The 27,504-nt window shown below is 48.8% G+C and overlaps 2 protein-coding genes across 2 annotated transcripts in view; one reads left to right on the top strand and one right to left on the bottom strand.

Annotated features, from left to right (window-relative positions):
- Positions 1–27,504, top strand: part of LOC134983761 (zinc finger protein 585A-like) — a 116,821-nt gene that overhangs the window by 50,766 nt on the left and 38,551 nt on the right. The window lies entirely within an intron of this gene.
- LOC134983757 (zinc finger protein 585A-like) overlaps positions 1–27,504 on the bottom strand; it is a 73,964-nt gene that overhangs the window by 21,526 nt on the left and 24,934 nt on the right. The gene's annotated exons all lie outside the window — the stretch shown is intronic.

Consider the following 27,504-nt stretch of genomic DNA (forward strand, 5'->3'; position numbering starts at 1 on the left):
TACGGTCAAGCTGCTCCCACAACAGCTCAGTGGGGTTGAGATCTGGTGACTGCGCTGGCCACTCCATTAGACAGAATACCAGCTGCCGGCTTCTTCCATAAATAGGTCTTGTATAATTTGGAGGTGTGCTTTGGGTCATTGTCCTGTTGTAGGAGGAAATCCCTTTTACCTTGTACAAATCTCCCACTTTACCAGCACCAAAGCAGCTCCAGACCATCACATTACCTCCACCATGCTTGACAGATGACGTCAGGCACTCTTCCAGCATCTTTTCACTTGTTCCGAGTCTCACAAATGTTCTTCTGTGTGATCCAAACACCTCAAACTTCGATTCATCTGTCCATAACACTTTTCTCCAATCATCCTCTGTCCAATGTCTGTGTTATTTGGCCCATATGAATCTTTTCCTTTTATTGGCGTTTTCTTTGCCACTCTGCCTAGAAGGCCAGCATCCCGGAGTCGCCTCTTCACTGTAGACGTTGACACTGGCGTTTTGCGGGTACCATTTAATGAAGCTGCCAGTTGAGGACCTGTGAGGCATCTATTTCTCAAACTAGAGACTCTAATGTACTTGTCTTCTTGCTCAGTTGTGCACCAGGGCCTCCCACTTCTCCTTCTGCTCTGGTTAGAGCCTGTTTGTGCTGTTCTCTGAAGGTGTTATGAACCACAGGTAGTGGTTCATTCCTGTTTTCCGTATTTTATGTTTATAGTTGTCTTGCAGGCCAGGATTTCCCGTTGCTCTGGTTTAAGAAGATTCTTGTTTGCTGCCAGTGGTGAGTCTGTGTAATTGCAGCTCGTTCCCATGTGTTCAGCCTCACCTGTCTGTTGATTGCACCTCTCAGTTGTGCAGCAGGTCAGCTGCACGACATAATTAATTAAGACTCTCTGTTATATTTTGGCTCAGTGCAATTCACAGACGCTGGTGATATTTCCAGGGTTCCAGAGTTCTGAGCTAGTCCCTGCCAGTTCCTGAGCTCCTGTCTAGCAGTGTCTGTCTAGCTGCTTCCAGTGTCAGTTCCTGAGTGTCAGTTCCTGTGTCTGATTCCGTGTCCTGCCATGAAGCATTCCTGTCCAGAAGTCCTGTGGCTTTGTCTGTGCCTGGTCGAATATCTGGCTTCTTGTTGTCCACCAGTCTGTCGTTTGGGACTCTGCCTGTTCTCCAGTTCTGAGAGTCTGTGTCGGCTACATTGGGGGTTCCTGTCCGTTTGCCAGTATTTGTACCGGTTCCGTGAGTAGCGGCTTTGCTGCATCCGTCGGCCTAGGCCGCAGTATTCTTTAGTTATATTTAGTTACTGGTGTTTTGCAGAGGGTTCTGCTTATGCTGTCACCGCCGGTATGCAAAAGTATTGTGTCGTCGTGTGGACAACATTTCCTTTGTTGTACTTTTCCTTTGGCGGCGTGCCGCACATATATTTAGTTTTAGGGTAGTTAGTAGCCCCTAGCTTTCTGTTTTAGTTAGAGGTCCGCTTTTTATTATCCTGTCTCTATTCACGCCTTGTCTCACACCAAGACCTGGGGGCATCGGAGTTGGGCAGACATAATTTGCCCTTCAAATGCGGCTGCCATGGGCCCAAGAACCCATAGTTACTCAGGCGTGAACTGACCACAAGGGTAAAACGGAGGTAGGGTGCTAGTGGCTATTTCCACACCACACCTTATTTCAACGTCACGTTCTGGTGCTCAGGACTCACTACGCAACATCTCCCTTGTTCTGAGCACCAGGAACCTAACATTATCACCAGCCATACCACAAAAAAGAAAAAAAAAAAACTTTTTTTGGCCCAGTCCAGTGTCTAGTCTAGAATCCAGTCTTGTCAAAAATCCAGTCCTGTCTAAAACTCAGTGTGCAGAATCTAGTCCGGTGTTTAGAATCCAGTCCTGTCTAAAACTCTGTGCAGAATCCAGTCCGGTGTTTAGAATCCAGTCCTGTCTAAAACTCATGCAGAATCCAGTCCGGTGTTTAAAAATCCAGCCCAGTCTTGTCTTGTTTAAAAGTCCAGTCTAATCTTGTCTTACAATCTTGTCTTACAATCTTGTCTTGTCTAGTTTGAAATCCTCCTATGCAAGCCCTGCAAGCATCTCTCAGCCCTGAACTCTGCTTTCAGTGCTTTGAAACCTGAGTGGCTGGAAGTTTTGCAGCAATCCTTAAGGCAACTGCAAACCTTCTGACCAAATTTTTGCTTATTTTGCCAGAAGTTGTTGAGAGTTCATCCTATAAAGGGACTCTTGCTCACAGTATGGTGACAAGTGAATCCTCAGGTTTAATTAAAGAGAAAAGGTTTAAAAGTTTTCCACGGCCCAGGCTAGTCTAGAATCCAGCCCTGTCTAAAACTCAGTGTGCAGAATCCAGTCCGCTGTTTAAAAATCCAGTCTTGTCTAGTTTAAAAGTCTAGTCTTGTCGTGTCTAACAACAATCGTGTCTAACAACAATCATGTCTAACAACAATCGTGTCTAACAACAATCGTGTCTAGTCTTGTCTTTTTTGAAATCCTCCTATGCCTACTATGCAAGCCCTGCAAGCATCTCTCTCAGCCCTGAACTCTGCTTTCAGTGCTTTGAAACCTGAGCGGCTGGAAGTTTTGCAGCAATCCTTAAGGCAACTGCAAAACCATCTGACCAAAATTTTGCTTACTTTGCCAGAAGTTGTTGAGAGTTCATCCTATAAAGAGACTCTTGCTCACAGTATGGTAACAAGTGAATCATCAGGTTTAGTTAAAGAGAAAAGGTTTAAAAGTTTTCCGCGGCCCAGGCTCTCAGAATAGGAGCGTCTGCATCGCAGAATCTTAGATTTATGCCTATATTGTGGGGGTTTAGGCCACTATTTGCAGACCTGTGAGTTGAGCAAGCCAAAGTGTGGCGACAAGTCATGCCCTCTGGCCAAGTTGAGTCAGGATACATGAGCTACTCCTGTCAACTGTGGCAGAGGTGCTTGTCACACAACCCACACTAAAAAGCTCTCTGTCCTATAATTGGGGTTTTTGGGCTAGGGAGCCCCATTATAGATTCAGGAACCAAAAGGAGAATGTTTCTCTCCTCTCTTGATTTTCCTGTGGAAGCAGAGTTGCAAACCCCTGGAGCCGTGCCCAATGCCCAGAGTCCTGGAGCCGTGCCCAATGCCCAGAGTCCTGGAGCCGTGCCCAATGCCCAGAGTCCTGGAGCCGTGCCCGGTGCCCAGAGTCCTGGAGCCGTGCCCGGTGCCCAGAGTCCTGGAGCCGTGCCCGGTGCCCAGAGTCCTGGAGCCATGCCCGGTGCCCAGAGTCGTGCCCGGTGCCCAGAGTCCTGGAGCCGTGCCCGGTGCCCAGAGTCCTGGAGCCGTGCCCGGTGCCCAGAGTCCTGGAGCCGTGCCCGGTGCCCAGAGTCCTGGAGCCGTGCCCGGTGCCCAGAGTCCTGGAGCCGTGCCCGGTGCCCAGAGTACCCGGTGCTCTAGGTTATAGAGGGACATCGAATATTATAGCTCAGGTGTCAATACCAGAAGGGGTCTCAGAAGCTGTTATCCCAGGTAAGGACTTGAAAAGAGCAACCCCAGAAAGGGTATCTAAAACCATATAGTTCCAGAAGGGAACTCGAGAAGCAAAACTCCAGAAGGGATCTTTGAAGAAATATCCCCAAGTGGGGTCTCGAGAGACGCAGCCCCTAAGAAGGGTCTAGAGGTCGCTTCCCCAGGAAAGCACTTAAGAGGCAAAGCGTTAGTGGAGGTTCTGAAGGTTATAGCTTCAGCAAAAGTCCCGGAAGTCATAGTCCCGAGAGAAGTTTTTACTGGAACCGACGGCCCGGTCCCAGTAAAAGAATCCGAGCTGCTGACCGCAGCGGGGTTCCCAAAGGCCACTGACCCAGCGGGGTTCCCGAAGGCCACTGACCCAGCGGGGTTCCCGAAGGCCACTGCCCCAGCGGGGTTCCCGAAGGCCACTGCCCCAGCGGGGTTCCCGAAGGCCACTGCCCCAGCGGGGTTCCCGAAGGCCACTGCCCCAGCGGGGTTCCCGAAGGCCACTGCCCCGGGTGGGGTTCAGAAAGTCACTGCCCCGGGTGGGGTTCAGAAAGTCACTGCCCCGGGTGGGGTTCAGAAAGAGTCTCAGCCCATTGCTTTGACTACAGGATGTGCTTTTCTGTCATCTTCTAAAGTTTCGGTACCTAGGGGAATGCAACCAATCTATGGTCTGCTCTCAGATTCCGAAACTGATAAGGTTTCTTATATGCCGGGGCACTCTGGTAGGAGACGGAAGAAGCATCTGATTGCTCGACCTATATGTTTTGAAGAATGTTATGAGCCAGAGATTTCTTCCTTTCCTGGTGTCGCCAAGCAAGCACAGGGTAAAAAAGAAAAATAAATTTCTCTTTCATCCACTAGGGGACACTGGAGTCCTATACAATAGGGGTGTGAAGCTTGCAACCGGAGGTGTGGTACAATCTAAAATTAGCATTGCCTGCACAGCCGGTTCCTCCCCCTTCACATCCCTCCTCCCTCAGTTTAGAAAATTGTGCCGAGGAGGTAACAGGCACTGAAGAGAGCTCCTGCTCCATGAAGTTTTGTTTATGTATTTATTTATTTTTAATCCTTTATGACTGGCCCAATCCCTCCTAACTAAAGGGAGGGTGCAGGTCTTAAAAGACAAGATGGTAAATGCCCTATCCCACCTAAATGAAAGGGGGTGCAGGCTTTACCAGAAGTGAAAGCTGCGTCCCCCTAATAAAAGGAGGACAAGGTTCAGGATTGAGAGACAAGGATTCCTACTAAAGGGGTCTGCATCTCTCTCAACATACAACTGTGAGTACTGGTTGTTTTATTGCAGGCGCGCCGGACAGCGGTCAGTGTGGGGCGGGATCCCCTGTCTGCAGGTGCCGCTACGGGACCCGGGGAGAGGAGGAGGAGAGCGGTCCCGGTGCATGCCGTCTAAAACATAGTGCTGCGCGGTTGAGATCCTTCAGCCGCGTGTGGGGGAGGCCAGCGGGGAGCGCACAGTAGATAGCGCACTTTAAGTCTTCCCTGCCAGCAGAGAAAGACGCCGCTACGGGAGCTGTGAGAGCGGTCCCGGCGCGCGACGGCCAGCGGGAGATTTGTATTACAGCGCTGTGGAGCACTTAACCTCAGCCGCCGGAGGCGGGGAGGAGACGCTACAGTGAGCACGAAGCTGAGGAGAATTCCTCAGCCGCGTGAAGACACGGCCATAGAGTGTAAGCAGGGGGGCTCACCAGTGGAAGATCCCCCTTCTAAATAAAGTGTCCAAAATTTTTAATTGTCGGCCATCTTAAAAATCATGCAAGCATGGAGTGCACCTCCCCCTATTATAGATTAATAGTAACACAGCACACCCTGCTGGTGAAATGTTATATGAGAATCTCCTGAAGAATATAATGGGATTATGAGGTCTTTTCAAAGGAACTCTATTACAAAGAGCCTACAGAAAATACGTAGAAGCAAGTGAAGCCAACTCTAACACCGTAGCTGACGTACAGTTGGGTGTGAGGCGGTTGCAAGTCGGCTGGTGTAAAGACAAAAGAAATTAAATATTTTTTATTTATTTTTTATTTATATTTTCTTCTCTACAATATAGAGATATTTCCAGCCAGGCAACTCAATACCTTTTGCTTCCGTCATACTACAGTCTTTCTCTTCCTAGTTTAAAGGGTGAAAGCGCTGCGACACGGTCTGGTAAGGGGTTTGGTCAACATGTCTAAAACACCAACCAAGACATCCAAGACCTTTTATGTTTGCATGTAACGGAATGAGCATGCGGATGGCAGCTCCGAGGTGTGCGATTCCTGCTTAGACAAGGACATTCCACCTGAGAGCAGTGCTCCGGCTAGGTCATGGAAAAATAACCTTGCAGATAAAATCTCCAATGAGATGGCGGACTCCCGCACGCAACAATCAAAGGCTGCAGGATTCTCAAAGACGATGGAACACGTTCTCATCAGGTTAACGCCGCCCGCACAAGCCGTAACAAATGTATGCAGGGCAGTTAAAAGGCCTAATCCTCTTGTACCAGAAGCAGAGGAGAAAAGGGTCTTCTCATTGATACAGAGGAGATGAGTTCATTGAATCTAACCTAGCTGCCGATTTTCCAGAAGAGGACACGGCAATTTCAGGTATTGATTCTTTAAGCGAAGCGGTGAAGGCGATCCTAAACTTTAAGGTAGCAGAAGTAAAAGGAGCCAGAAGAATTCAAATGGTTCGAATCCCACAAACCGCGTTCAGCAGCGTTTCCTATTTTTAAATCCCTCCAATCTCAAATGGAGGAGGCTAAATGGAGACAGCCTGACAAACGTTTTCAATTTTTGAACAGTGTTTCAAGTAACTTATCCCCCACCTAGTGGTGTAATGGATAAGTGGGAGACTCCACCGGTAGTGGACGTTTCCCTAGGAAGGTTGTCAAAGACGACAATCTTACCGTTACCTAATGTAACGACTTCACGAGGTTGACACAGCTTTAAAGTAAATTTTTGTAGCAGAAACTGAGACCTACTGTCGTCTACGCTTGGGTTACCAAGGCCAGGGGCACATGGTCTGGACGTATTGTACAGGCTATTGAAGAAAAAAATTGCTTGGCAGAAATTACCCAACTTGCGGAACACATTCAAGAATCCGCTTCATACTTGCGTCAAGCCTCTAAAGATATTCGCAGGCTAGCATCGCGCGTCTCTGCATCAGCCATATCGGCTAGACGGACGGAGAATGGTGAGAAGACTGACACCAAGAGGGCGGTAGAATCCATCCCCTTTGGGGGTGAGATACTTTTAGGTCCAGAGTTGGACAAGTGGATTTTGCAAGCTACAGCAGGGAAGTCCTCTTTTCTGCCTACTCCTTATACAAGAGCCACTCCACAAGTTAGGAGAGGTTATTCGGGAACAGCGTTTAATTCATTTAGATCGCCGTCCTTGCGAGCCAGAGGAAGAGGCTTCGGTACACAAGTACGTGGGGGCAGAGATAGAGGCCGCTCACAGGCAGCAGACAAAAAGATAAACCTGCTGACGAGACCAGGGCAGGACGGTCTCCCGGCTCACCTGAGATCCCCCTTGATGGTGCACATCTGGACGGTTTCGGAACATCTGGGCCAACACCGCACCAGAACTTTGGATAAATTACCTAATCTCCCAGGGGTACAACCCGTGTTTTCCCACAGAGGCCTCACAGTCAGTTTTTTTTTTACAAGGATTGCCTCTGTGCCCTCAGTAAGCAAAAGCACGACTGCCTGCATCAAACATTGCTGCGGTCAGAGGTCATTATTCCGTTTCCCGCCTCTGAGAGGTACGGGTCTCTATTCCAATTTTTTGTCATGCCAAAGCCAGATGGGACGGTCATGCCGATACTCTATTTAAAAGTTTTAGACCAGTTTCTAAGGGTCTACAGATTCCAGATAGAACCACTCCAGTCGGTCATTGCAGGCTTAGAACAAGACGAGTTCATGGTATCCATGGACATAAAGGCTGCATATCCCAATCCGGGCACTTCACCAGGCTTACATAAGGGTCGCACGGGTGACGGATCCCTACCAATTCAGGGCCTTGCCGTTCAGTCTATCATCGGCCCCAAGACTCTGTACGAAGATCATGGCAATCATGGTTGCAGAATCGGGACTATTGAGGGTTACGTTTAGTCCTTATCTAGACGATGTACTAATCAAGGCATCCTCTCGGGAACAGTTGATCAAGGATGTTCAGACATCTCATCAATTTCTCATTCAACATGGATGAATTGTGGATTTCCAGAAATCCTACCTCATGCCAACTCAACGGATTCAATTCCTCGGTCTCATCTTGGACACGGTACAATTAAGCGTATTCCTACCAGAGAATAAGGTCCAGGACCTATAGAGATTAGTGGCTCCGGTACTGAGGTCACAAACGGTTTCTCTACACCTCTGGGTGCAACTTCTCGGGATGATGGTGACGTCTGTCTAAGCTCTCCTGTACGACAGACTTCATTCCCGACCATTACAGATTAACCTCATTGCTCAGGGAGCAGGGTTGCACTGGCTTTCACATCAAAGAATACGACTTCCAAGGCAAGAGATTCGGCATTTGGGATTGGAGGATCCTGACAACAGACGCCAGTCTCAGAGGTTGGGGTGCCGTCTTAGAGATTGCTACTGGAGAGCAGACTTACCCGTAAACATTCTCGAACTAAGAGCAGTTTAAAATGCACTTTTCTTAGCCGAAGACCAAGTCATGGGCCAACACATAAGGATGCAGTCGGTCAAGGTCACGACGACGACATGCATAAACCGTCAAGGTGGAACACGGTGCAGGGTGGCGTTAAAAGAAGCCACACAAATCTTGTTGTGGACAGAAAAGCGAAACATCATCCTCTCTGCAGTGTTCATTCAAGGTGTGGAGAACTAGGAAGCAGATTATCTCAATCACCAGGACATGCATGACAGTGGTGCCTACATCCACTGAATTTTATTTTTTATACATGGTGGTGAAGAGATGGGGTCTACCTAAAGTCGACCTAATGGCGTACGACAATACAATCTGCTGCCCAGATATGTGTCCAGGACAAAAGATCCAGCAGCACATGGAGTTGACGCATTCACACTTCCTTGGTGTTACAGGAAGGTTTTACATTTTTCCACTTTTCCAACTCGTACCCAGGTTTTCTGAAGACGTTAAAACGAGAGCGAGTGTGGTCGGTTCTAACCGCACCAGATTGGCCCCGCAGGAGTTGGTACTCAAACCTGCGAGGGTTACTAGCGGAAGATCCTTGACGGATACCTCAGAGAGAAGACCTGCTATCTCTGGGACCGTTCCAACACCCAGACCTGAACAGGTTACGTTTAACGGCGTGGCTATTGAAACCATGGACTGGTGTCAAGAATGTGGGTGGAATTCGACGAACTTCCACTTTTCCAGACTTCTACTTTTCCTTTCGGCCGGTCTGGAAGTAGGACTGAGGCTGGGCTATCTGAAGGCTCAAGTTTCGGTTCTCTCCATCCTATTTCAAGAACGGTTAGCATCCTTGCCAGAGGTTCAAACCTTTTTACAGGGTGTTCAGAGGATCCACCCCCCTTTTTCGTCCTCCCACTGCACCTTGGGATGTAAATTTGGTATTGGAATTTTTGTGACCACCAACTTTTGAGCCTATAGGAAGAACGGTCCTGACATATCTACTCTTGGATGGTCGCATTACTGCTTGCCTTAGCTTCGGCCGGGCGGGTTTCTGGGTTGGGAGCCTTATCATGTAAAGGCCCCTTTTTACATTTTTCATGAGGATAGGGCAGAACTCCGTACAAGAGCAGATTTCCTTCCTCAGGTTGTTTCGGGGTCTCACGTAAAACAGTCACTTGTCGGTCCATCTTTCCAGGATCTCGCAGTTGGGGACGTGTCCTGGGATGTGGCCCGAGCTTTACGGGTAAACGTACAGGTTACGTCGTCTTTCAGATATTCAGGCTGTTTGTCTTAAGGATGGGCCAACGAAGGGTTGACCAGCATCTAAATAGTCTTTGTCTAAATAGATTAGACTTGCCATTTCGGCAAGCTTATATTTCCTGTGGGAAACAGGTTCCGGTTCAGATGGGTGCTCATACTACCCACTCAGTGGGTGCCTCAGGGGCGGCTGCCAGAGGTGTTTACACTACTCAACTTGCAGAGCGGCATTGTGGTCCTCAGCCCACACGTTCACGTAATTTTGCAAGTTTGATGCCTTTGCGTCCGGAGACTCTACGTTCGGACGTTTGGTTTTGCAGACCACCGACAGCACTCCCTCCCTGGAAGATAACTTTGGGACGTCCCCTATTGTATAGGACTCCAGCGTCCCCTAGTGGATGAAAGAGAAAAGAGGATTTTGGTACTTACCGATAAATCCATTTCTCTGAATCCTCTAGGGGACACTGGACGCCCGCCTCGGTGCTGTCGACCTGCTGTGTTCAAAAGTTCTTGTTAAAACAGTTTGTGCAAACAGCGTTAGTTTTTCTGTCAAAAGAGTTTCTTGGATGCTGTTTGCTTTGTTGTACGGTTCGGTTCCTCGCTATGGGCTCTAGTATCATGTCCTATTCTCTCGGTCACATTTTCCAAACTGAGGGAGGAGGGATGTGAAGGGGGAGGAACCGGCTGTGCAGGCAATGCTAATTTTAGATTGTGCCACACCTCCGGTTGCAAGCTTCACACCCCTACTGTATAGACTCCAGTGTCCCCTAGAGGATTCAGAGAAATGGATTTATCGGTAAGTACCAAAATCCTCTTATTGCTGACTCTTGCCTTGTGGTGTATATAAAAAAAAAGAAAAAAAACAACATTTTTTTCCTCGTCTTGTGTCCAGTGGCCACCGTCAAGAGGGGGGCACTGTTACAAGCTGTTGCCACAGCTTGGGGTAAATTTACTAAAGTTGGGAGATTTTTAGAACTGGTGATGTTGCCCATGGCAACCAATCAAATTCTATTTACCATTTATCAAGCTGCTTCTAGCAGATAGTAGATATAATCTGATTGGTTGCTATAGGTAACATCACCAGTTGGTAAAATCTCCCACCTTAGTAAATTGACCCCCTTGTTTCTGTTTCTTGTCTTTGTCTGTTTGTTCCAGTGTCAGGTTTATTAATGTATACCTTGTTTTAGAAAGTCTGAATTTTGGGGTCCTTTGGCTCCTCCTCAAGGTGGGGGTAATGTTATGAGCGACGGCTGTGGCTCATTCCTGTTTTGCATTTTGGTTATGTATTTTATGTTATACTTCTGTTTATGTTCCTGGTGGGTGTCATGGGGTGTTCGGAGCTCACCCTTAAGGAGAGGGTACTGTTATGAACCACAGGTAGTGGTTCATTCCTGTTTTCCCTATTTTATGTTTATAGTTGTCTTGCAGGCCAGGATTTCCCGTTGCTCTGGTTTAAGAAGATTCTTGTTTGCTGCCAGTGGTGAGTCTGTGTAATTGCAGCTTGTTCCCATGTGTTCAGCCTCACCTGTCTGTTGATTGCACCTCTCAGTTGTGCAGCAGGGCAGCTACACGACAATTAATTAAGACTCTCTGTTATATTTTGGCTCAGTGCAATTCACAGACACTGGTGATATTTCAAGGGTTCCAGAGTTCTTGAGTTCTGAGCTAGTCCCTGCCAGTTCCTGAGCTCCTGTCTAGCAGTGTCAGTCTAGCTGCTTCCAGTGTCAGTTCCTGTGTCTGATTCCGTGTCCTGCCATGAAGCATTCCTGTCCAAAAGTCCTGTGGTTTTGTTTGTGCCTGGTCGAATATCTGGCTTCTTGGTGTCCACCGGTCTGTTTGGGATTCTGCCTGTCCTCCATTTCGGAGAGTCTGTGTCGGCTACATTGGGGGTTCCTGTACGTTTGCCAGTATTTGTAACGGTTCCGTGAGTAGCGGCTTTGCCGCATCCGTTGGCCTAGGCCGCAGTATTCTTTGGTTATAATAAGAATTTACTCACCGGTAATTCTATTTCTCGTAGTCCGTAGTGGATGCTGGGAACTCCGTAAGGACCATGGGGAATAGCGGCTCCGCAGGAGACTGGGCACAAAAGTAAAGCTTTAGGACTAGCTGGTGTGCACTGGCTCCTCCCTCTATGACCCTCCTCCAAGCCTCAGTTAGGATACTGTGCCCGGACGAGCGTACACAATAAGGAAGGATTCATGAATCCCGGGTAAGACTCAAACCAGCCACACCAATCACACCGTACAACTTGTGATCTGAACCCAGTTAACAGTATGATAACAGAGGAGCCTCTCAAAGGATGGCTCACTACAACAATAACCCGATTTAGTTAACAATAACTATGTACAAGTATTGCAGATAATCCGCACTTGGGATGGGCGCCCAGCATCCACTACGGACTACGAGAAATAGAATTACCGGTGAGTAAATTCTTATTTTCTCTGACGTCCTAAGTGGATGCTGGGAACTCCGTAAGGACCATGGGGATTATACCAAAGCTCCCAAACGGGCGGGAGAGTGCGGATGACTCTGCAGCACCGAATGAGAGAACTCCAGGTCCTCCTCAGCCAGGGTATCAAATTTGTAGAATTTTGCAAACGTGTTTGCCCCTGACCAAGTAGCTGCTCGGCAAAGTTGTAAAGCCGAGACCCCTCGGGCAGCCGCCCAAGATGAGCCCACCTTCCTTGTGGAGTGGGCATTTACAGATTTTGGCTGTGGCAGGCCTGCCACAGAATGTGCAAGCTGAATTGTACTACAAATCCAACGAGCAATAGTCTGCTTAGAAGCAGTAGCACCCAGCTTGTTGGGTGCATACAGGATAAACAGCGAGTCAGATTTTCTGACTTCAGCCGTCCTGGAAACATATATTTTCAGGGCCCTGACTACGTCCAGCAACTTGGCGTCCTCCAAGTCCCTAATAGCCGCAGGTACCACAATAGGCTGGTTCAGGTGAAACGCTGAAACCACCTTAGGGAGAAATTGAGGACGAGTCCTCAATTCCGCCCTATCCGTATGAAATATCAGGTAAGGGCTTTTATAGGACAAAGCCGCCAATTCTGATACGCGCCTGGCTGAAGCCAGGGCCAACAGCATTCCCATTTTCCATGTGAGATATTTTAAGTCCACAGTGGTAAGCGGTTCAAACCAATGTGATTTTATGAATCTCAAAACCACATTGAGATCCCAGGGTGCCACTGGAGGCACAAAAGGAGGCTGTATATGCAGTACCCCCTTGACAAACGTCTGGACTTCAGGAACTGAAGCCAATTCTTTCTGGAAGAAAATCGACAAGGCCAAATTTTGAACCTTAATGGACCCTAATTTTAGGCCCATGGACAGTCCTGTTTGCAGGAAATGCAGGAAACGACCTAGTTGAAATTCCTCTGTAGGGGCCTTCCTGGCCTCGTACCACGCAACATATTTTTGCCAAATACGGTGATAATGATGTGCGGTTACATCCTTTCTGGCTTTGATCAGGGTAGGGATGACTTCATCCGGAATGCCTTTTTCCTTCAGGATCCGGCGTTCAACCGCCATGCCGTCAAACGCAGCCGCGGTAAGTCTTGGAACAGACAGCGTCCTTGCTGGAGCAGGTCCCTTCTTAGAGGTAGAGGCCACGGGTCCTCCGTGAGCATCTCTTGAAGTTCCGGGTACCAAGTTCTTCTTGGCCAATCCGGAGCCACGAGTATAGTCCTTACTCCTCTCCGTCTTATAATTCTCAGTACCTTGGAAATGAGAGGCAGAGGAGGGAACACATACACTGACTGGTACACCCACTGTGTTACCAGAGCGTCCACCGCTATTGCTTGAGGGTCCCTTGACCTGGCGCAATACCTTTCTAGTTTTTTGTTGAGGCGGGACGCCATCATGTCCACCTTTGGTTTTTCCCAACGGTTTACAATCATGTGGAAGACTTCTGGATGAAGTCCCCACTCTCCCGGGTGGAGATCGTGTCTGCTGAGAAAGTCTGCTTCCCAGTTGTCCACTCCCGGAATGAACACTGCTGACAGTGCTATGACATGATTTTCCGCCCAGCGAAGAATCTTTGCAGCTTCTGCCATCGCCCTCCTGCTTCTTGTGCCGCCCTGTCTGTTTACGTGGGCGACTGCCGTGATGTAGTCCGACTGGATCAACACCGGCTGACCATGAAGCAGAGGCCTTGCTTGACTTAGGGCATTGTAAATGGCCCTTAGTTCCAGGATATTTATGTGAAGTGACATTTCCAGACTTGACCACAAGCCCTGGAAATTTTTTCCCTGTGTGACTGCTCCCCAGCCTCTCAGGCTGGCATCTGTGGTCACCAAGACCCAGTCCTGAATGCCGAATCTGCGGCCCTCTAGAAGATGAGCACTCTGTAACCACCACAGGAGAGACACCCTTGTCTTTGGTGACAGGGTTATCCGCTGATGCATGTGAAGATGCGATCCGGACCATTTGTCCAGCAGATCCCACTGAAAGGTTCTTGCGTGGAATCTGCCGAATGGAATCGCTTCGTAAGAAGCCACCATTTTCCCCAGGACCCTTGTGCATTGATGCACTGACACTTGGCCTGGTTTTAGGAGGTTCCTGACTAGCTCGGATAACTCCCTGGCTTTCTCCTCCGGGAGAAACACCTTTTTCTGGACTGTGTCCAGAATCATCCCTAGGAACAGCAGACGTGTCGTCGGAATCAGCTGCGATTTTGGGATATTTAGAATCCACCCGTGCTGCCGTAACACTACTTGAGATAGTGCTACTCCGACTACTAACTGTTCCCTGGACCTTGCCCTTATCAGGAGATCGTCCAAGTAAGGGATAATTAACACGCCTTTTCTTCGAAGAAGTATCATCATTTCGGCCATTACCTTGGTAAAGACCCGGGGTGCCGTGGACAATCCAAACGGCAGCGTCTGAAACTGATAATGACAGTTCTGTACCACAAACCTGAGGTACCCTTGGTGAGAAGGGCAAATTGGGACATGGAGGTAAGCATCCTTGATGTCCAGAGACACCATATAGTCCCCTTCTTCCAGGTTCGCTATCACTGCTCTGAGTGACTCCATCTTGAACTTGAACCTTTGTATGTAAGTGTTCAAGGATTTCAGATTTAAAATAGGTCTCACTGAGCCGTCCGGCTTCGGTACCACAAACAGCGTGGAATAATACCCCTTTCCCTGTTGTAGGAGGGGTACCTTGATTATCACCTGCTGGGAATACAGCTTGTGAATGGCTTCCAATACCGCCTCCCTGTCGGAAGGAGACGTCGGTAAAGCAGACTTTAGGAAACGGCGAGGGGGAGATGTCTCGAATTCCAATCTATACCCCTGAGATACCACCTGAAGGACCCAGGGGTCTACTTGCGAGTGAGCCCACTGCGCGCTGAAATTCTTGAGACGTGCCCCCACCGAGCCTAAGTCCGCTTGTAAAGCCCCAGCGTCATGCTGAGGGCTTAGCAGAAGCGGAAGGGGGCTTCTGATCCTGGGAACTGGCTGCTTGCTGCAGTCTTTTTCCCCTCCCTCTGCCCCGGGGCAGAAACGAGGAGCCTTTCGCTCGCTTTCCTTTATTGGAACGAAAGGACTGCGCCTGATAATACGGCGTCTTCTTATTTTGAGAGGCGACCTGGGGTAAAAATGTGGATTTCCCAGCCGTTGCCGTGGCCACCAAGTCTGAAAGACCTACCCCAAATAACTCCTCCCCTTTATAAGGCAGCACTTCCATATGTCGTTTGGAATCTGCATCACCTGACCACTGTCGTGTCCATAACCCTCTTCTGGCAGAAATGGACAGCGCACTTCTTCTTGATGCCAGTCGGCAAATATCCCGCTGTGCATCACGCATATATAGAAATGCATCTTTTAAATGTTCTATAGTCAGTAAAATACTGTCCCTGTCTAGGGTGTCAATATTTTCAGTCAGGGAATCCGACCACGCTACCCCAGCACTGCACATCCAGGCTGAGGCGATTGCTGGTCGCAGTACAACACCCGTGTGTGTGTAAATACATTTTAGGATACCCTCCTGCTTTCTATCAGCAGGATCCTTAAGGGCGGCCGTCTCAGGAGAGGGTAGAGCCACCTGTTTTGATAAGCGTGTGAGCGCTTTATCCACCCTAGGGGGTGTTTCCCAACGTACCCTAACCTCTGGCGGGAAAGTATATAATGCCAATAATTTTTTAGAAATTATCAGTTTTTTATTGGGGGAAACCCACGCTTCATCACACACTTCATTTAATTCCTCAGATTCGGGAAAAACTACAGGTAGTTTTTTCTCACCGAACATAATACCCCTTTTAGTGGTAGTGGTATTATCAGAAATATGTAAAACATTTTTCATTGCCTCAATCATAACGTGTAGCCCTACTGGAAGTCACATTCGTCTCTTCACCGTCGACACTGGAGTCAGTATCCGTGTCGACGTCTGTATCTACCATCTGAGGTAATGGGCGTTTTAGAGCCCCTGATGGCTTTTGAGACGCCTGGACAGGCACAAGCTGAGTAGCCGGCTGTCTCATGTCGTCAACTGTCTTTTGTAAAGAACTGACACTGTCACGTAATTCCTTCCAGCATCTCATCCACTCAGGTGTCGACTCTCTAGGAGGTGACATCTCTATTATAGGCAATTGCTCCGCCTCCACATCATTTTCCTCCTCATATATGTCGACACAACGTACCGACACACAGCACACACACAGGGAATGCTCTGACAGAGGACAGGACCCCACTAGCCCTTTGGGGAGACAGAGGGAGAGTATGCCAGCACACACCAGAGCACTATATTAATATACAGGAATAACCTTATATAAGTGTTTTTCCCTTATATAGCTGCTATATGTTCAAATATCGCCAAGTAGTGCCCCCCTCTCTTTTTTACCCTGTTTCTGTAGTGCAGGACTGCAGGGGAGAGTCAGGGAGACGTCCTTCCAGCGGAGCTGTGAGGGAAAATGGCGCCTGTGTGCTGAGGAGATAGGCTCCGCCCCCTTCTCGGCGGCCTTTTCTCCCGCTTTTATGAGGAATCTGGCAGGGGTTAAAATTCATCCATATAGCCCTGGGGGCTATATGTGATGTATTTTCGCCAGCCAAGGTGTTTTTATTGCTGCTCAGGGCGCCCCCCCCCCCTAGCGCCCTGCACCCTCAGTGACCGAAATGTGAAGTGTGCTGAGGAGCAATGGCGCACAGCTGCAGTGCTGTGCGCTACCTTGGTGAAGACAGGATGTCTTCTGCCGCCAATTTTCCAGACCTCTTCTTGCTTCTGGCTCTGTAAGGGGGCCGGCGGCGCGGCTCTGGGACCGGACTCCATGGCTGGGCCTGTGTTCGATCCCTCTGGAGCTAATGGTGTCCAGTAGCCTAAGAAGCCCAATCCACTCTGCACGCAGGTGAGTTCGCTTCTTCTCCCCTTAGTCCCTCGATGCAGTGAGCCTGTTGCCAGCAGGTCTCACTGAAAATAAAAAACCTAAAACTAAACTTTTCACTAAGCAGCTCAGGAGAGCCACCTAGTGTGCACCCTTCTCGTTCGGGCACAAAAATCTAACTGAGGCTTGGAGGAGGGTCATAAGGGGAGGAGCCAGTGCACACCAGCTAGTCCTAAAGCTTTACTTTTGTGCCCAGTCTCCTGCGGAGCCGCTATTCCCCATGGTCCTTACGGAGTTCCCAGCATACACTTAGGACGTCAGAGAAATGTAGTTACTGGTGTTTTGCAGAGGGTTCAGCTTATGCTGTCGCCGCCGGTACACAACAGTATTGTGTCGGCGTGTGGACAGCATTTCCTTTGTTGTTCTTTTCCTTTGGCGGCATGCTGCACATATATTTAGTTTTAGGGTAGTTAGTAGCCCCTAGCTTTCTGTTGTTTTAGTTAGAGGTCCCCTTGTTATTATCCTGTCTCGGTTCACGCCTTGTCTCACGCTAAGACCTGGGGGCATCGGAGTTGGGCAGACATAATCCGCCCTTCAAACGCGGCTGCCGTGGGCCCAAGAAACCATAGTCACTCAGGTGTGAACTGACCACACGGGTAAAACAACGGAGGTAGGGTGCTAGGGGCTATTTCCATACCACACCTTATTTCAACGTCACGTTCTGGTGCTCAGGACTCACTACGCAACATCTTCCTTGTTCTGAGCACCAGGAACCTAACAGAAGGGAGTAGTACAGACCGTTGTAGGAAATGTTCAGTTTCTTGTCAATTTCTTGCATAGAAATAGTCTTCATTTCTAAGAACAATAATAGACTGTCGAGTTTCACATGAAAGTTGTCATTTCTTGCTATTTTGAGAGTATAATCAAACCCACGAATGTGATGTTCCAGATACTCAACTAGCTTAAATGAAGGCCAGTGTTATAGCTTCTCTAACGAGCAAACCCGTTTTCAGCTGTGCTAACATGATTGCACAAGGGTTTTAAAGGATTTTCTAAACATCCATTAGTCTTCTACCGGGATTCGAAAACACAATGTACCATTAGAACACTGGAGTGATGGTTGCTGGAAATGGGCCTCTATACAACTCTGTAGATATTCCATTAAAAACCAGACGTTTCCAGCTAATATAGTCATTTACCACATTAACAATGTATAGAGTGTATTTCTGATTAATTTAATGTTACCTTCATTGAAAAAAAAAAAGTGCTTTTCCTTCAAAAAAATAAAATAAAAATAAAATAATTAAAAAAAAGGAAATTTCTAAGTGACCACAAACTTTTGAACGGTAGTGTATGATCCGGTGCATCTGAAGATGTGAACCGGACCACTACCTCAGGAGATCCAATTGAAATGTTTTGGCATGGAACCTTCTGTACTAGAGCGCCTGGTCGTAAAACCACTCGGACCACATCCTGGAGCGTCCTTGCCTTGTCCTCTGGGAGGAACACTTTCTGAGCCACTGTATCCAGAAACAGCCACTGAGTAGGCTCCTGTTCCTGGGAATGTTTCTCAGAAGTAGGGACTTCTGTAAATTGAGGATCCACCTATGATGTGACAGAAGCTGAATAGTGCGGCCTATATTGAGCAATAGGATCTCTCTGGATCTCACCTTTATCAAGAGCTCGTCTAGGTAAGGGACAATATTGATCCCCTGGACTCGGAGCTGGAACATCACCTCCGCCATCACCTTTGTGAAGACCCTTGGAGCTGTGGCCAGGCCGAAGGGTAGCGCCTGGAACTGGTCGTGATCGTTCAGCAGGGCAAACCGCAGGTAGGTAATAAAAATAAATAGAGCTAGTGGGTCATAGATGAGATAAGTATATCAAACAACATATTTAATACATAATAAAATCAATATAACATCCATATGGAGTAACAATATATGATGAATAAAATATTTAAAAAACCTTAATGAAAAAGGATTTTAGGAAAAAAACGCAGGTAGGCCTGATGGGGTGGCCAAATCGGGATATGGAGATGATCATCCTTTATATCCAGCAAGACCATGAACTCCCGTTCTTCCAGACCCGCAATCACTGCTCACAAGGATTCCATCTTGAACATGAAAACCTTTCCTTAAAGGATTCAGCAATTTTAGTTTCAAAATGGGTTTTACTGAACCGTCTGGTTTTGGTACCACAAACAGGATGGAGTAGTAACCCTTTCCCTGTTGTTGTAGTGGCACTGGAACAATGACTTGGGACTGGGCTTACTTTAGTTGCGGCGGAGGGGAGCTGCTTTCAGTGGGTCCTTGGGCGCGTGTGTGGCTTCCGGAGGTCGGGGGCCGGGTGCTGCGGTGGGTAGTTGCTGCAACAGAGCCCTGTATCGGTGACTTAGTCTCAGGAAGTCGGGGCCGGAGCTGGGTTAGCTAAAGTGCTGCAGCTGAGAATGTCCCCAGTGCTGGGGGTGGCCATGTTGGAGACCTGAGATCTGCCAATGAAATCCACACTCTGTATCCAGCCAATCCAGTGTAGTCTTCCCTTATAAAAGGGGGGCTGGCTCAGGGAGAGAGTGCCAGTGTTTCAAGTTACTTTCCTGTGAAAGGTGCTCCAGCTCTGTGCTCCCAGGCTGCTCCTGGTTCCCCAGTTTCGGTTGCTATCACCTGTCCATGACCTATCACTGCTGCAGTCCTGTTGCTTAACTCGTCGCCACTCATGGAGGCGCTCACGGGGATCCCGGTCGTTAAGGGGCTTCTGGTGGTAAACAGTGGTTCCTGCGAGCGTCTCGCAAGCTCAAGCCACAGTCTTAATTTCTTCAAAGTCAGAGTTTCTCAGCCTCGTCTACCACTCACAAGCCACAGACTTTCAGTTCTTGAAAAACCCAGTCTCCTTCAGCCTTGTCTACCAACCACAAACCACAGTCTTTCAGTTCTTCAAATACCGGTGATCTTCAGCTCCATTTCTAAACTCGTTTAATCATAGACTTCAGTTCATTATTCCGTGTCTTTCAATTCCTCAAGTATCGGTGTACAGTTGTTTCTTCATTAAAAACAGTTATCCATCTACAGAGTTCTCATTCTTTTTATGCCCTCCAGCCAACTCTAACACCCACTAGGCCTCCACCTCATGAGGAAGAACTACATTCAACCTCCTCGTCTACTTCCTACACAGTCAGCTGTCCTCCCAGCCCAAGCTCGATTGCCAATCTCCACTGATCGTGACCACGCAGCCGAGATACCACCTTGAGATTCCCTCAGGGTGGGGGGGCACCATCATGCCAAGGCCCTAGTGGAAGCTGAACTGGTGCTTTGTTCCCGAGAACCTGCGGTGGCTGGTTTTCTTAACTTGCCTCTCGCCGCGTTTGAGGTGCCTCCGGCTCTTGATCTGAACCTGGTAGTCCGAAAAGACTGGGTAGACCTCCTTGGGTAGGAACGCCTAGCCAGCTGGGCCCCAGAGGGGAGAAACGTGGATTTACCTGCAGTAACCTTTGAAATCCATGTATCCAACTCAACCCCGAATAGCCACTCCCCTGAGAAAGGAAGATACTCCACACTCTGCGCTTGGAATCTGTTTCCGCTATCCACTGACTCAGCCACAAAGTTCTGCGTGCCGACACTGCCATAGCAGTAGATCTAGCGTTAATAGCACCTATCTCCTTGAGAGAGTCACTCAGGAGGCGTGCAGTGTCCTGAATGTGCTTTATAAGAGTCACCAGGGACGTATCTCCCACAAGGCTTTCTTGAATTTGAGTCGCCCATGTATGAACGGCATGTGTCATCCGGCAACCCGCTATCACAGGTCTTTGTGATACACCAGCCGCTGTGTAAATAGACTTTAATGTAGTCTCTATTTTCCTATCCCCAGGGTCCTTTAATGCAGAGGAGCCAGGGACTGGTAATAGCACTTTCTTTGATAGGCGATAGACTGATACGTCTACTGCCGGGGGCTCTCCCCAGTGTTTCCTGCCTTCTGGAGCAAATGGGAAAGTGTGCAGAAACCGATTTGTCACCTGGTATTTTTTATCAGAATTTTTCCAGGTTACCTTAAACATGTCATCTAGTTCCTTAGAATCAGGGAAAGTGACACTAATTTATTTTCTCTAACTTACTAGAGGATGCTGGGGACTCCATAAGGACCATGGGGAATAGACGAGCTTCGCAGGAGACATGGGCACTTTAAGAAAGAATTTAGTTCTGGGTGTGCACTGGCTCCTCCTTCTATGCCCCTCCTCCAGACCTCAGTTTATTACAGTGCCCAGTGGAGCTGGGTGCTTTTCAGTGAGCTCTCCTGAGTTTCCTGTCAAAGTATTTTGTTAGGTTTTTAATTTTCAGGGAGCACTGCTGGCAACAGACTATCTGCATCGAGGGACTGAGGGGAGAGAAGCAGCCCTGCTCTCTGAGTGCAGGTCCTGCTTTTTAGGCTACTGGACACCATTAGCTCCAGAGGGATCGGTATGCAGGATCTTACCTAGCCGTCCGTCCCAGAGCCGCGCCGCCGTCCCCCTCGCAGAGCCGGAAGATAGACGCCGGGTGAGTATTGAGGAAAAGAATCGTCAGAGGCGGAAGAAGACTCCTTGATCTTCATGAGAGGTAATGCACAGCACTGCAGCTGTGCGCCATTGCCCCCATACACCACACACACTTCGGTCACTGTAAGGGTGCAGGGCGCAGGGGGGGGGGGGGGGGATGGGCAGCAATATTAACCTTGTTTGGCATAAAATGAACATATATACAGCTGGGCACTGTATATATGTATGATCCCCCGCCAAGTTTACAATTTTAGCGGGACAGAAGCCTGCCGCTGAGGGGGCGGGGCTTCTCCCTCAGCACTCATCAGCGCCATTTTTTCTCCACAGCATCGCTGAGAGGAAGCTCCCCGGACTCTCCCCTGCTTACATGGTAGACAAGTGGGTTCAAAAGAGAGGGGGGGGCACATATTTCGGCGCAATTACATACAGCGCTACTGGGTAAACATTAAATTACTTTGTGATTCCTGGGTTATATAGCGCTGGGGTGTGTGCTGGCATACTCTCTCTCTGTCTCTCCAAAGGGCCTTGTGGGGGAACTATCTCCAGAAAGAGCATTCCCTGTGTGTGTGTGGTGTGTCGGTACGCGTGTGTCGACATGTCTGAGGGAGAAGGCTATATTAGAGAGGTGCGGGAGCAAATGAATGTGGTGTGTCCGCCAACAGCGCCGACACCTGACTGGATGGATATGTGGAATGTTTTAAATGCTAGTGTAAACTCATTGCACAAAAGATTACACAAAGCTGAAGCTTTGGGACAGTCAGGGTCTCAGCCCATGTCTGATCCTATGTCGCAGGGACCGGCGGAGTCCCAAAAGGGCCCACTATCCCAAATAGTTGACACAGATACCGACACAGATTCTGACTCCAGTGTCGATTACGATGATGCAAAGTTACAGCCAAAATTGGCTAAAACCATTAGATATATGATTATGGCAATAAAAGATGTTTTGCACATCACAGAGGAACCCCCTGTCCCTGACATGAGGGTGTATATGTATAAGGGAAAGAAGCCTGAGGTAACCTTTCCCCCCTCACACGAGCTGAATAAATAATGTGAAAAGGCTTGGGAATCTCCAGATAAAAGACTGCAGATTTCCAAAAGAATTCTTATGGCGTATCCTTTCCCGCCAACGGACAGATTACGCTGGGAATCCTCCCCTAGGGTGGACAAAGCATTAACACGTTTATCCGAGAAGGTAGCCCTGCCGTCCCAGGATACAGCTACCCTCAAAGATGCTGCTGATCGCAAACAGGAGGTTACCCTGAAGTCCATTTATACACATTCGGGTACCTTACTAAGACCGGCAATTGCGTCGGCCTGGGTTTGTAGCGCTGTAGCAGCATGGACAGGTACCTCATCTGCGGAGATTGAGACCCTAGATAAGGATTCTATGTTATTGACCCTAGGGCATATAAAAGATACTGTCCTATATATGAGAGATGCTCAAAGAGACATTAGTCTTCTGGGTTCTAGAATAAACGCTATGTCGATTTCTGCCAGAAGAGTCCTATGGACACGGCAATGGACAGGTGATGCCGACTCAAAGAGGCATATGGAGGTTTTACCTTACAGGGGTGAGGAATTGTTTGGGGAAGGTATCTCGGACCTTGTCTCCACAGCTACAGCTGGAAAGTCAATTTTTTTGCCTTAAATTCCCTCACAGCCTAAGAGAGCACCACATTATCAAAGGCAGTCCTTTCGATCGCAGAAAAACAAGAAAGTCCGAGGTGCGTCCTTTCTTGCCAGAGGCAGGGGCAGAGGGAGGAAGCTGCACAACACAGCTAGTTCCCAGGAACAGAAGTCCTCCCCGGCCTCTACAAAATCCACCGCATGACACTGGGGCTCCACTGGTGGAGTCCGCCCCAGTGGGGGCACGTCTTCTGGGTTTCAGCCACATCTGGGTTCACTCCCACGTGGATCCCTGGGCAATAGAAATTGTTTCTCAGGGTTACAAGCTGGAATTCAAGGACGTGCCCCCTCGCCGATTCTTCAAATCGGCCCTACCAACTTCTCCCCAGGAAAGGGAGATAGTATTACAGGCAATACAAAAATTGTATCGTCAACAGGTGGTGGTCACGGTTCCCCTCCTTCAACAAGAAAGGGGATATTACTCGACCCTGTTTGCAGTCCCGAAACGGGACGGTTCGGTCAGACCCATATTAAATTTAAAATCCCTGAATCAGTACTTGAAAAGGTTCAAGTTCAAGATGGAATCGCTCAGAGCGGTCATCGCAAACCTGGAAGGGGGGGATTTTATGGTGTCTCTGGACATAAAGGATGCATACCTTCATGTCCCCATTTATCCACCTCATAAGGCCTACCTGAGATTTGCGGTACAGGATTGTCATTACCAATTTCAGACGTTGCCGTTTGGTCTCTCCACGGCCCCGAGGGTTTTCACCAAGGTAATGGCGGAAATGATGGTGCTCCTGCGGAAGCAAGGTGTCCCAATTATCCCATACTTGGACAATCTCCTCATAAAAGCGAGATCAATAGAGCAGTTGCTGAACAGCGTATCACTTTCACTGGAAGTGTTACAGCAACACGGATGGATTTTCAATATTCCAAAGTCGCAGTTGGATCCTACGACTCGTCTGCCTTTCTTGGGCATGATTCTGGACACGGACCAGAAGAGGGTTTATCTCCCGATAGAGAAGGCCCAGGAACTCATGGTCAGGAACCTGTTGAAACCAAAACAGGTGTCAGTGCATCACTGCACTCAAGTCCTGGGAAAGATGGTGGCATCATACAAGGCCATTCCCTTCGGCAGGTTCCATGCGAGGGCTTTCCAATGGGACCTACTGGGCAAGTGGTCCGGGTCACATCTACAGATGCATTGGTTGATCACCCTGTCCCCAAGGGCCAGAGTGTCACTCCTGTGCTGGCTGCAGAGTGCTCACCTTCTCGAGGGCGGCAGATTCGGCATTCAGGACTGGATCCTGGTGACCACGGACGCAAGCCTCCGAGGTTGGGGAGTAGTCACACAGGGAAGAAATTTCCAAGGTCTTTGGTCAAGTCAAGAGACTTGTCTTCACATCAACATCCTGGAGCTAAGGGCCGTATACAACGCCCTGCGTCAAGTGAAGGTATTTCTTTGCGACCAACCGGTTCTGCTAAAGTCAGACAACATCACCGCAGTGGCGCATGTAAGCCGCCAAGGCGGCACGAGGAGCAGAGTGGCGATGGCGGAAGCCACCAGAATTCTTCGCTGGGTGGAGAATCATGTAAGCGCACTGTCAGCAGTGTTCATTCCGGGAGTGGACAACTGGGAAGCAGACTTCCTCAGCAGACACGACCTACACCCGGGAGAGTGGGGACTTCATCAGGAAGTCTTCGCACAGATTGCAAGTCGGTGGGGACTGCGACAGGTAGACATGATGGCGTCTCGCCTCAACAAAAAGCTACAGAGGTATTGCGCCGGGTCAAGAGACCCTCAGGCAGTAGCGGTAGACGCCCTAGTGACACAGTGGGTGTTCCGGTCAGTCTATGTATTTCCTCCTCTTCCCCTCATACCCAAGGTGTTGGGGATAATAAGAAGAAAAGGAGTGAGAACAATCCTCATTGTTCCAGATTGGCCACGATGGACCTGGTATCCAGATCTGCAGGAAATGCTCACAGAAGATCCGTGGCCTCTTCCTCTAAGACAGGACCTGTTGGAACAGACAGGGCCCCTGTTGCAAGACTTACTGCGGCTGCGTTTGACAGCATGGCGGTTGAATGCTGGATCCTAGCAGAAAAAGGCATTCCGGTTGAGGTTATTCCTACGCTGATAAAGGCTAGGAAGGAAGTAACAGCAAAACATTATCACCGTATATGGCAAAAATATGTTTCTTGGTGTGAGACCAGGAATGCTCCTACGGAAGAATTCCATCTGGGCCGTTTCCTTCACTTCCTACAAACTGGAGTGAATTTGGGCCTTAAATTAGGCTCCATTAAGGTCCAGATTTCGGCCCTATCCATTTTCTTTCAAAAAGAATTGGCTTCTCTCCCAGAAGTTCAGACTTTTGTAAAGGGAGTGCTGCATATTCAGCCTCCTTTTGTACCTCCTTTGGCACCTTGGGACCTTAACATGGTGTTAAGTTTCCTAAAGTCAAGTGGTTTGAACCACTTAAAACGGTAGAGTTGAAATATCTCACGTGGAAGGTGGTCATGTTATTAGCCCTAGCTTCGGCTAGGCGAGTGTCAGAATTAGCAGCTTATCTGGTTTTCCACAATTTCTGCCAAGGGTGGTATCATCTTTTCATATGAACCAACCTATTGTGGTGTCTGTGGCTACACGTGACTTGGAGGATTCCGAGTCCCTTGATGTGGTCAGGGCTTTGAAAATGTATGTAGCCAGAACGGCTAAAGTCCGGAAAACAGAAGAAGCACTGTTTGTCCTGTATGCAGCCAACAAGCTTGGTGCCCCTGCTTCAAAGCAGACTATTGCTCGCTGGATCTGTAACACAATCAGCAGGCGCATTCTACGGCAGGATTGCCGTTACCTAAATCGGTCAGGGCCCATTCCACTAGGAAAGTGGGCTCTTCTTGGGCGGCTGTCCGAGGGATCTCGGCACTACAGCTGTGTCGAGCTGCTACTTGGTCGGGTTCAAACACCTTTGCAAAATTCTGTAAGTTTGATACCCTGGCTGAGGAGGACCTTGTGTTTGCTCAATCGGTGCTGCAGAGTCATCCGCACTCTCCCGCCCGTTTGGGAGCTTTGGTATAATCCCCATGGTCCTTACAGAGTCCCCAGCATCCTCTAGGACGTTAGAGAAAATAAGATTTTAAACTTACCGGTAAATCTATTTCTCGTAGTCCGTAGAGGATGCTGGGCGCTGGTCCCAAGTGCGGACTACTTCTGCAATACTTGTATATAGTTATTGCTTCAATAAGGGTTATGTTATAGTTGCATCGGTCCTGAACTGACGATATGTTGTTTTTCATACTGTTAACTGGGTTGTTGTCACAAGTTATACGGTGTGATTGGTGTGGCTGGTATGAATCTTGCCCTGGATTAACAAAATCCTTTCCTCGTACTGTCCGTCTCCTCTGGGCACAGTTTCTCTAACTGAGGTCTGGAGGAGGGGCACTTTCTTAAAGTGCCCATGTCTCCTGCGGAACCCATCTATTCCCCATAAAAAAGATTTAACGGTATGTTTAAAATCTTATTTTTCTGTGCTAAGAAAAATGACTGCTGTACGGCAGCGTCTTCCAAAGGGACTTTTATCACATCCCTGATAGCAGGTATAAGGGGCTCAATACCCTGTGCAGAAGGTGAATCCTCTGTAATAGGATCCCATTTCTCCCCCTCCCCCTGTACCTCATCCTCAGATTCTGAGAGTAAATCAGGCAGCCCACGCTTATGTGGCCCTGAAATAGGAAGGGGGGGGGGCTGTTTATCATCTGCCCTTGCAGCTAGGTCTGCTACAGCCTGTTGCCGTTGTTGTGTCTTTTGATTATTAGCAGTGAGCTGGGATGACATGTCCGCCATCATGGTTTTTATGGCACTGAACCAGGATGGCTCCTGACCCTCCCCCCCCAGTCTAACTAACTTGGGAGGATTGGATGCATTGTTCACATGGGAGGGAACCAGCCACAGAGGGAGAGAATCTGGTGTGACATACACTGCATAATTAGTGTTTTACCATGTTTACAGTAGACAAACACACACAAGCATATTGAATAGCAAGCCTGTCCAGATTGGTATGTGAGGAAACACAGAGAGAGGAACAGCACACCCAGGCCCAGCAGACTCCGTGAGACTGCAGGTTGTCTGTATCACGGTGTAACACCGGAGTCTTGTCCTTGTCAGGACACTATAGTGTGTATAATAGCGTCTCTCCCCCTTATTTACACCCCTGTACCAGTTTCCTGTATATCCTGAGTGTCTGGAGGAGCTGTGTGTACTTGCTGCTGCAGCTGTAAGCAGAGGAAAGAGCCAAAACGCAGCTGGTCCCGCTCTAAGGAAGCTCCGCCCCCTGTAACGGCGTCGGAGCTATACATTTATTTATACTGACAAATGTCTCCTAACAGGTGTAAAACGTAACATGAATGCCTGTTTCCACCACCTCTGGCCAGTGTACACAAGAGGCTATAGCGGATCCCTCCGTAGAGCGTCCGTATGCCTCCCCTGTGATCGCGCTGCAGCAAGAGCCGGGGGACCTCCCTAGCGGGGCCCCCGGTTTGTACTCACCACTCTTCTCACCTCCCGGCATTGTTAGGGGGTGTGTGGCGTGCTGCGATTGCGTTTGGTAAGGCGCAATGCCCTGCGGTACCAACAACCTCTCAGGACGGTGGTCCTGCAGC

The sequence above is a fragment of the Pseudophryne corroboree genome (genome assembly GCF_028390025.1).
Source record: "Pseudophryne corroboree isolate aPseCor3 chromosome 3 unlocalized genomic scaffold, aPseCor3.hap2 SUPER_3_unloc_23, whole genome shotgun sequence".
Taxonomy (NCBI): Eukaryota; Metazoa; Chordata; class Amphibia; order Anura; family Myobatrachidae; genus Pseudophryne; species Pseudophryne corroboree.